This window comes from Prionailurus bengalensis, chromosome A3 (assembly GCF_016509475.1).
Source record: "Prionailurus bengalensis isolate Pbe53 chromosome A3, Fcat_Pben_1.1_paternal_pri, whole genome shotgun sequence".
Taxonomy (NCBI): Eukaryota; Metazoa; Chordata; class Mammalia; order Carnivora; family Felidae; genus Prionailurus; species Prionailurus bengalensis.
In genome coordinates, this window is record NC_057354.1 from 88,024,846 (window position 1) to 88,032,851 (window position 8,006).

General features: G+C 42.1%; 1 protein-coding gene across 2 annotated transcripts in view; it reads right to left on the bottom strand.

Annotated features, from left to right (window-relative positions):
- The window catches only part of PAIP2B (poly(A) binding protein interacting protein 2B), a 34,549-nt gene extending 28,890 nt beyond the window's left edge, over positions 1-5,659 (bottom strand). The window contains exon 1 of one of the 2 annotated variants that reach the window (XM_043603627.1): positions 5,461-5,659. The gene's annotated coding sequence lies outside the window, so the exon portion shown is untranslated. Of the gene's footprint in view, positions 1-5,420 lie in introns of both variants that reach the window. The other variant, XM_043603628.1, reaches the window with a different exon arrangement.
- Between the last annotated feature and the right edge of the window lie 2,347 nt (positions 5,660-8,006).

Genomic DNA, 8,006 nt, shown 5'->3' on the forward strand with positions numbered 1-8,006 from the left:
GGTCATACAGTTTTATTCATCTGGAAAACATTCCTACTCACCCTTTAAGAATCAGTTTGAACAATACCTTCTTTGGGAAGCCTTCATATCCTCCCATCCTTTCAGGAAAAGTGGGGAATTCCTCAAGTCAAATATTTGTGCACCTATTACTATGTAAGATAAAGATGTGGACCCCACGTTCAAGAAGCTGACAGCCTAGTAAGGAAGACAGCCATATGAACAAATAACCACACTATAATAATATTAAATGCAATACCAAAAGGAAGATTTATGAAATATTCGACATGTGTTTACTTTGTTAGGTTCTTTATTAAGACATTATCAGTTCACGTTAGATAGGTATTTGAATTAGACAGACGTCTACAAAGCTCTAAGGACTGCTATATTCTCAACTGTCTTCTGAAGAAACTGTCTCCAAGGGGTTCTTTTTATATATGCTGAGGTCTGTGCAACAGATAATACATGAAACCACCCTACTTCTTGGGCCACAGCAACTGGACTAGCACTCAGAGCCCTAACTAAGGACAATCTACAGGTTGAACCTGAGAGAGAGATCACCTAGGACATGGCTTGGCTCAAAATTCTGCCCAGGGGTGCCTGGGTGGCTCAGTCGGTTAAGCGTCCGACTTTGGCTCAGGTCATGATCTCACGGTTTGTGAGTTCGAGCCCTGAGTCAGGCTCTGTGCTGACAGATCAGAGCCTGGAGCCTGCTTCAGATTCTGTGTCTCCCTCTTTCTCTGCCCCTCCTATGCTCATGCTGTATCTCTCTCTGTCTCAAAAATAAATAAACATTAAAAAAATTAAAAAAAAATTCTACCCAATAGGGGTCCTCTATTTTAGGTGACAAACCAATACAATCAGTTTCTCTCTTGGAAAATACAAATGTTGGGTGAGCAAAGTAAAAGAAGGAAGGTCTCCAGAACTCAAATCCTATTCTAAATACTGCTCAGTTATTATTTTTTAAAGCTTTGAAAGCAGTAGGGCCAAGGGAAAATATGGCTGCTGAGATGACTTCGCATTTAAATTTATAGTAAACCCTCATCATCAAAGGTAACATGTGGGGGCACCTGGGTGGCTCAGCTGGTTAAGCGTTCAACTCTTGACCAGCTCAGGTAAAGATCTCACGGTTCATGAGTTCAAGCCCCACATCAGGCCTTCCACTGACAACGCGGAGCCTGCTTAGGATTCTATGTATATGCTTCTTCCTTTTAACTGACAAGGGCCTAACACATCATATCACCACTTCTGAAATTAGGAAACAGGCTTAAGAGTTCTACAACTTGACCAAAGCCACTCAGTTGGTAGTTGGCAGAGCCAGAAATCAAAGACGAAATCAGCCTGAACCTTCTAGAAAATCCTGCCAGTTACATGGGTAAATGGCCCCAAAATCAACTAATGACAAGTACAAGTTGACACAGGTTAATGGAGGGAGACTTAAGGCTTTTTTTTTTTAATGTTTATTTATTTTTGAGAGAGAGACAGAGACAGAAACAGACTGCGAGTGGCAGAGAGGCGGAAAGAGAGGGAGACACAGAATCTGAAGCAGGCTCCAGGCTCTGAGCTGTCAGCACAGAGCCCAATGCAGGGCTCAAACTCACGAACTGTGAGATTGTGACCTGAGCTGAAATCGGATGCTTAACTGACTGAGCCACCCAGGTGCCCCTACAGAGAGAGACTTAAAAGGAAGAGTTTATGCACAGAGTAGAACAGAAATGTTCTGTAAGTCAATATGCTGGGGGATGTGAGGTGGTCAAGTTAATTTGTCATTCCAACCTGGACCTCTTCCCTGAGCTGTTAGGTGTCTATCTCTTTTACTAAAATATAATATCAGTAAGGGCAAGAGCTTAATCTCTTTGTTCACCGAAGTATAAAAAAAGCCTAGCTTATAGTAAGTGCTTAATAAATATTTGTTGAATAAATGAATAAGTGAACAAATTATCAGAGAAAAGGAACATTCTACAGTGGACTGCAAGAAGGGTTATCAAGAAACAGACTCCATGGGAATGCAAGCTGGTGCAGCTACTCTGGAAAACAGTATGGAGGTTCCTCAAAAAACTAAAAATAGAACTACCCTACGGCCCAGCAATTGCACTACTAGGCATTTAGCTACGAAATACAGGTGTGCTGTTTCGAAGGGACACATGCACCCCCATGTTTATAGCAGCACTATCAACAATAGCCAAAGTATGGAAAGAGCCCAAATGTCCATTGATGGATGAATGGATAAAGAAGATGTGGTGTATATATATACAATGGAGTATTACTCGGCAATCAAAAAGAATGAAATCTTGCCATTTGCAACTATGTGGATGGAACTGGAGGGTATTATGCTAAGTGAAATTAGAGAAAGACAAAAATCATATGACTTCACTCTTATGAGGACTTTAAGAGAGAAAACAGAGGAACATAAAGGAAGGGAAACAAAAATAACAGAAAAACAGGGAGGGGGGCAAAACAGAAGAGACTCATAAATATGGAGAACAAATTGAGGGTTACTGGAGGGGTTGTGGGGGGGGATGGGCTAAATGGGTAAGGGGCATTAAGGAATCTACTCCTGAAATCATTGTTGCACTATATGCTAACTAATTTGGATGTAAATTTTAAAAAATAAAAAATTAAATTAAAAATAAAAAAAGAAACAGACTCCAGAGGTCATTTACAAGTGGAGTTGATCCTCATTTTTTATGGACCCTGTATTTTTGAATTATCCCACTTGCCAAAATTTCTTTGTAACCACGAAATCAATATTCACAGTGCTTTCCTGGCCATCCACAGACATGCACAAAGTGCAAAAGTTTTGAGTCAGCCCTCAAACACACTCCCAGCTAAGGTGGAACTAGGGAGTGCTCTGCATTTGTATTTCCATGTGTCGCAGAGATGACTAAAGGACACAGATGGTAGGGGGCAGTGCAGTGTACTGCAAGAGGTTCTGGCTCTGAGTCCAACCAGACAGGGTTTGAATTCTAACTCTGGCACCTGTTAGAGGGTGGCCTCAGGCAAGTCACTTAATACTTCTGAACCTCATTTCCTCTCTTGTAAAATACAGAAAATATAATTTAACTGTATTTAGGATCTAAGATTATAATCCATGTAAGATGTATATATGTACATATTTTCCCTAGGAGCAGTGGTTCAGTATTTGCCAATTTAGCGTTCTAGGTGGCTTTATACACCAAAATTACTGCAAATAGTGAAAATCAAAGGTATTTATTTATAATAAAATAACCGAAAGATACAGCAAACAATTATTTGGATGGAGTGCAGGCCAGTGTCAGGCTTCAAGAGATTTTGCAATAGAACCTCACGAGGCATATGAGGTGTGGAAGAGGCTTTCAAGGAGCGAGAACAGCGCCTACAGACAGAGACCCAAGTGTGTAAGATAAACAGGTTGGTTTAGGAAAGGCACATAAGAAAGTCTAGAGCAGGCGATGAGGCCAGAACACCGGATCACAGTGCTCCTCTGTGTCCTACATATACCCTGCACTGCAGAACCTCTTCCTCTGCATTTAATTCTTGGTTTACAGGTGTCTCTTCCATTAAACTGTGAGCTCTTTAAAGACAAAATCTCTAGGAAGAAAGCATAGTTATAAGCCTTTAAAGTTGCAAACGAGTATTTACTAAGCACAAATACACCTGAAAAGACTGCAAAATATAACTTCAGTTTTCAGTCGCAGCCTATACCAATGCATAATAGTAACCAACCCATCGATCTGCAGTTTTTCCAGGACTTTTCTTTGATGAATGCTGCTAATAATTCTGTAATTAATACTTTTTATTGTTCTCAATACCTGGGCATTTGTTAGAAAAGCTTTAAAATCTTCCCCTTTTCATGTGATTTATTAACAGGGCTCAAACATATGGTCTATTAGACAACACAATGCTGCCTCCTCAGAGTGAAGATTCCCTTTAAATCACTCTATGACTTATTTCTCTAAATACAAGGTACAGTCTTACCACAGTAAAATACAAGGATATATATATATTTTTTTCCTTATTTGTAATATATATATATATATGTTACAAATAAGGAAAACAATAAGAATTTTTCAAAAACTTGCAAAAAACAATGTACATATTAAACTAACTGCTTACATTTCACCTCTGTGAACTAAGAAAAACAATTCCAATTTATGTGAAGACTCTCATACACACATAGCCTAAGGGGCCCATCACGCTTATTCCAATACTTCAATCTCCTCAAAACAAAACTCTTACTGTCCAATATGTAAATTGTGACAAGTTACTTTTTCCCCATAAATTTCTTGGCATAATTTTATTTAGGCACAAAGCAGTTTGCACTATTATCTTGAAACATATGGCTAGAACCAATATCATTAAAACACAACTGATATACTATGAATGTAAATACAAATCCTCTGTGACTGGGAAATAGAGAATATTGTTTTTAAACAGATTCAATGCCATATTATCCATAGTCTGGTTGTGATCAATCCCATTGAGCCACACAGCTAAAACATGTTGTATATTTTATGATAAATGAGGATGGACAGGCCCTTACACTGCAAACTCTCTGCCACTCCAGTTAAGCCAAAGTATAATGCAAACTGCCTACTTAAAATAATAATAAGACATTTTCAATTTCTTGTGGCCAGTAAACCCTTCTCGCCTGCATTTCCAGAAACTATCATCAGGACTGTCCTGGGACAAAGATTCCAGAGAGGATATTATGATCGAATGCCATTTTAAGGAAGGCAAGAACAGTTTACCGTTAACAAAACTGATTAAAATTCCCAATCTTGCAAAGCTCCCTGTACTATGTATCCTGCGTCTCTTGCATTCACCTTCCAGCTGCTTGGAAGGAGCAAGTGGAAAATGTTAGTTTCCATGAGAGATGTAGATGAAATTCAGGTGGTGGAAGGGGTAAAGGCTCACTCGCAGAACGGAAGGCAAGAGACAAGTGGCCAAGGTTCCTAACTCAAATAAGGTATTAAGAACGAAAGCTGAGGTAAAGCGGGAGGTGGAGGGAGTGGAAGAAACACAGATAACGCACCCAGGCCCGCGAATGGGGGAGGGGTGAAAATGTGCAACTCCTCCCCGTACCCGCCTGGGGAGGGGACCAGGGGATGCAGCACTGGTCACTTTCCCTCGCGGTGTTGCGCTGGGGTAGTGAGGGGACTCGCTTCAGTCCGAAGGAGGCTGAGGAGGCTCAGGGAAGTTGAGGGGCGGGGGAGGAATAGCGTGCCTGTGCGGAGAGAAAGGGACTAAGGACCCTCTAACGACCGCAAGGGGCAGAGGGTAACCCCCGCGGACGCCCCTTCCTTGCGTATGGCCGCGACGTGGGACCGGCCGTCTTACCCTCCCCACAGGAGCTCGGACGGGCGCGTGTCGCCCCTCGCAGCCCGGACGGCTGCGGAAAGGGAGGCGCAGGGCGCCCCCAGAGCCAGGAGAACGGCGCTTACCGCGGGTCCCCTCCCCGGCAGCCCGGGTGCCCGAGCCCACCTGGGCTGACCAGAAGCCCTTCCTCCAGACCGTACTCCGTCACTCCTCCGAGAGCCTCAGCCGTCGCCGCAGAGGTCGCCGTCGCCAAAACAGTCTTGGCCTCCAGTACCAAAGCGTGAGCGAGCCACAGCACGGGAAAAGCGCCGCTGCCACTAGCCAGGTTATCTCTTACAGCACACTGGCTATTTACTCCGCCCCCGAACCCAAGCCATTGGTTGCTGGGCACCGCCCCATCCGCCTATTGGACTGAAGATGATGCCGCTCATTCACCTAGAAGGGCATGTGTGGTGCCTATTGGTCTAAATGTGAAGCAGTTCCCGCCCACCCTCTCAGAAGTTCCAGCTTCCGATTGGTATGAACATCTGTCTTTTTGCTCCCTTCGTTCTTTCTCTCAGGGTGGAGCGCCTCCTTTCGGGAGACACCGGCTCTGATTGGCTGAAAGGATGCTACGTTAGTCCTGGATAGGCATTGGGCCAAGGGTGCGTCCGGCCCCCACGTGGGGGAGGAGCCCAAGGCTCAGCACAGCTGGGTTTGTTTACACAGGCACTTGTTCGCGCTTCCTTCTATTGGCTGAACCAGCGGCCCCTCCCACCGGGTTGAGCCATTCAATGTAGCAAGGAGGGGCAAGGGGCGGGCCTCAGTGGGATTTCCCCAACTGTTCATTACCAAGGGAGGAGCTTTGAGCTAGGTTGGGTTAGAAGCTGGCGCCGCGCTTTGCCGTCGGGAAGTTGGGGAGTTGGACTCTTTGAAAGGGCTGGAAGGGAGCAAAGAGACTCTCTCACATTTCTAGAAACAAACCTAACTTCTGGAGTGCTTTAAAAAAAATAAAACCGTTTTTTCCCACTTAAATTAGGACGTCCCATTTTTGCTTGCTAAGGACTTTGAATTTTATCCTTGGGGAAGCGGGGATTTCTTTATACATCTTTGTCTCTTCCCACCTCTCATGCTAACTATATACATAACACAAAGTAGAGGCTTAGTAAGTGATTACACAATGAGTAATAAATGATAAAAAGGAAAAGGAAACTTAAGTAAGATTAAATAGCATAATAGTTAAATGTGTTAAACATACATTTAATATAAATAATGTAATAAAGTTAATACATAAATAAATTCATTCAACAAATATTATTGAGCATATGCTATAATGTTCCAGGCTCTGATCTGGGCTGTGGTATATGATATGAATAGGACAATGAAAATGCACCATGGTGCTTATTCTCTAGTGGAGGAGATTGACAATAAACAAGTAACCAATAAATAATAGAATGCCATGTTGTGATTAAGTGCTACAAAGAAAAATAAAGCAAAGGTTAAAGAATGGTTGAAGAAATGGCTATTTTAGGTAGAATGGTCAGTTTAAGAGCTGTTTGAGGAAATAGCATTGCACAGGGATGTGAATAATGTGAGGAGTGGGATGGAGGCTGGTAAGCAGGGCCACTACATTGCACAACACTATCATACTGTTTCATGTATTTCCACCTTGTGTTTGTAGGTATAGATAATTTTAGGATCATCTGCTCTGGTTTAAATTTGATTTAGTTAAATAATGTAAGTGGATCCTACAAGAAATACTTACCTTCTTTAGGAAAAAAATCTGACTCCAAAATAACTTCCCCACCCTCCACTGCTTCTTTTCCTAAGGTGACCCTCAGGTGTTTCATGATAGTGGTACCTACATGATCTCAAAGCTTTGAAAAACAGGGTCCTCGAGTCCATGTGGTGTTCTTGCATAATCAGAAATACTCTTCAAGGATGAAGATATACTACAGGATAGCAATGGGATCTGAGGAAGTGTTGGTAGACTCCTGTTGTTTCCCTCCCTACCACTGACACTGCTCATAACTTTATGACTGGGTATCACCAACAATAAAGAGAAAATCTTAAAAGTAGACAGAAAAAAAAGGTACTTTGCATACAGAGGTGGGGAGGATAAGAATTACAGCAGACTTCCTATCAGAAATTATGGAGGTCAAAAGACAATGAAGGAGGGAGGTAGCCAGGTGGATATCTGATAATGGCATGCAGAATAAATAGGCATCCAAAGTGAGAGAGAGTAGACAATAATCAATCATAAAGTTATAGGGGATGGTGTCAGTTGGAGAGAGGAAAACAGAAGGAGTTCACCAGTCCTTCCTGCACATTCCATTTCTGTCATGGTGATAAATCTTCATCCTTGAAGAGTATCTCTTTTACTTTTATCGTGGTAAAAAACACATAACATGAAATTTACCATTTTCACCATTTTTAAGTATACAGTTCATTACAATTCATAAGCACATTCATTGTTGTGCAGACATCACCACTATCCATCTCCAGAATGTTTTTGTCATCCCAAACTGAAATTCTGTACCCAGTAAATAATAACTCCCTATGTCCCCCTCTTCTGTTCTCTGGAAATCACCATTCTACTTTGTGTGTCTGTGAATTTGACTATCATAAGTACCTCACATAAGCAGAATCATAATATTTGTGCTTTTAGGTCTGGCTTATTTCATTAGCCATGATGTCTTTAGGTTCATCCATGTTGTAGCGTATATCAGAAT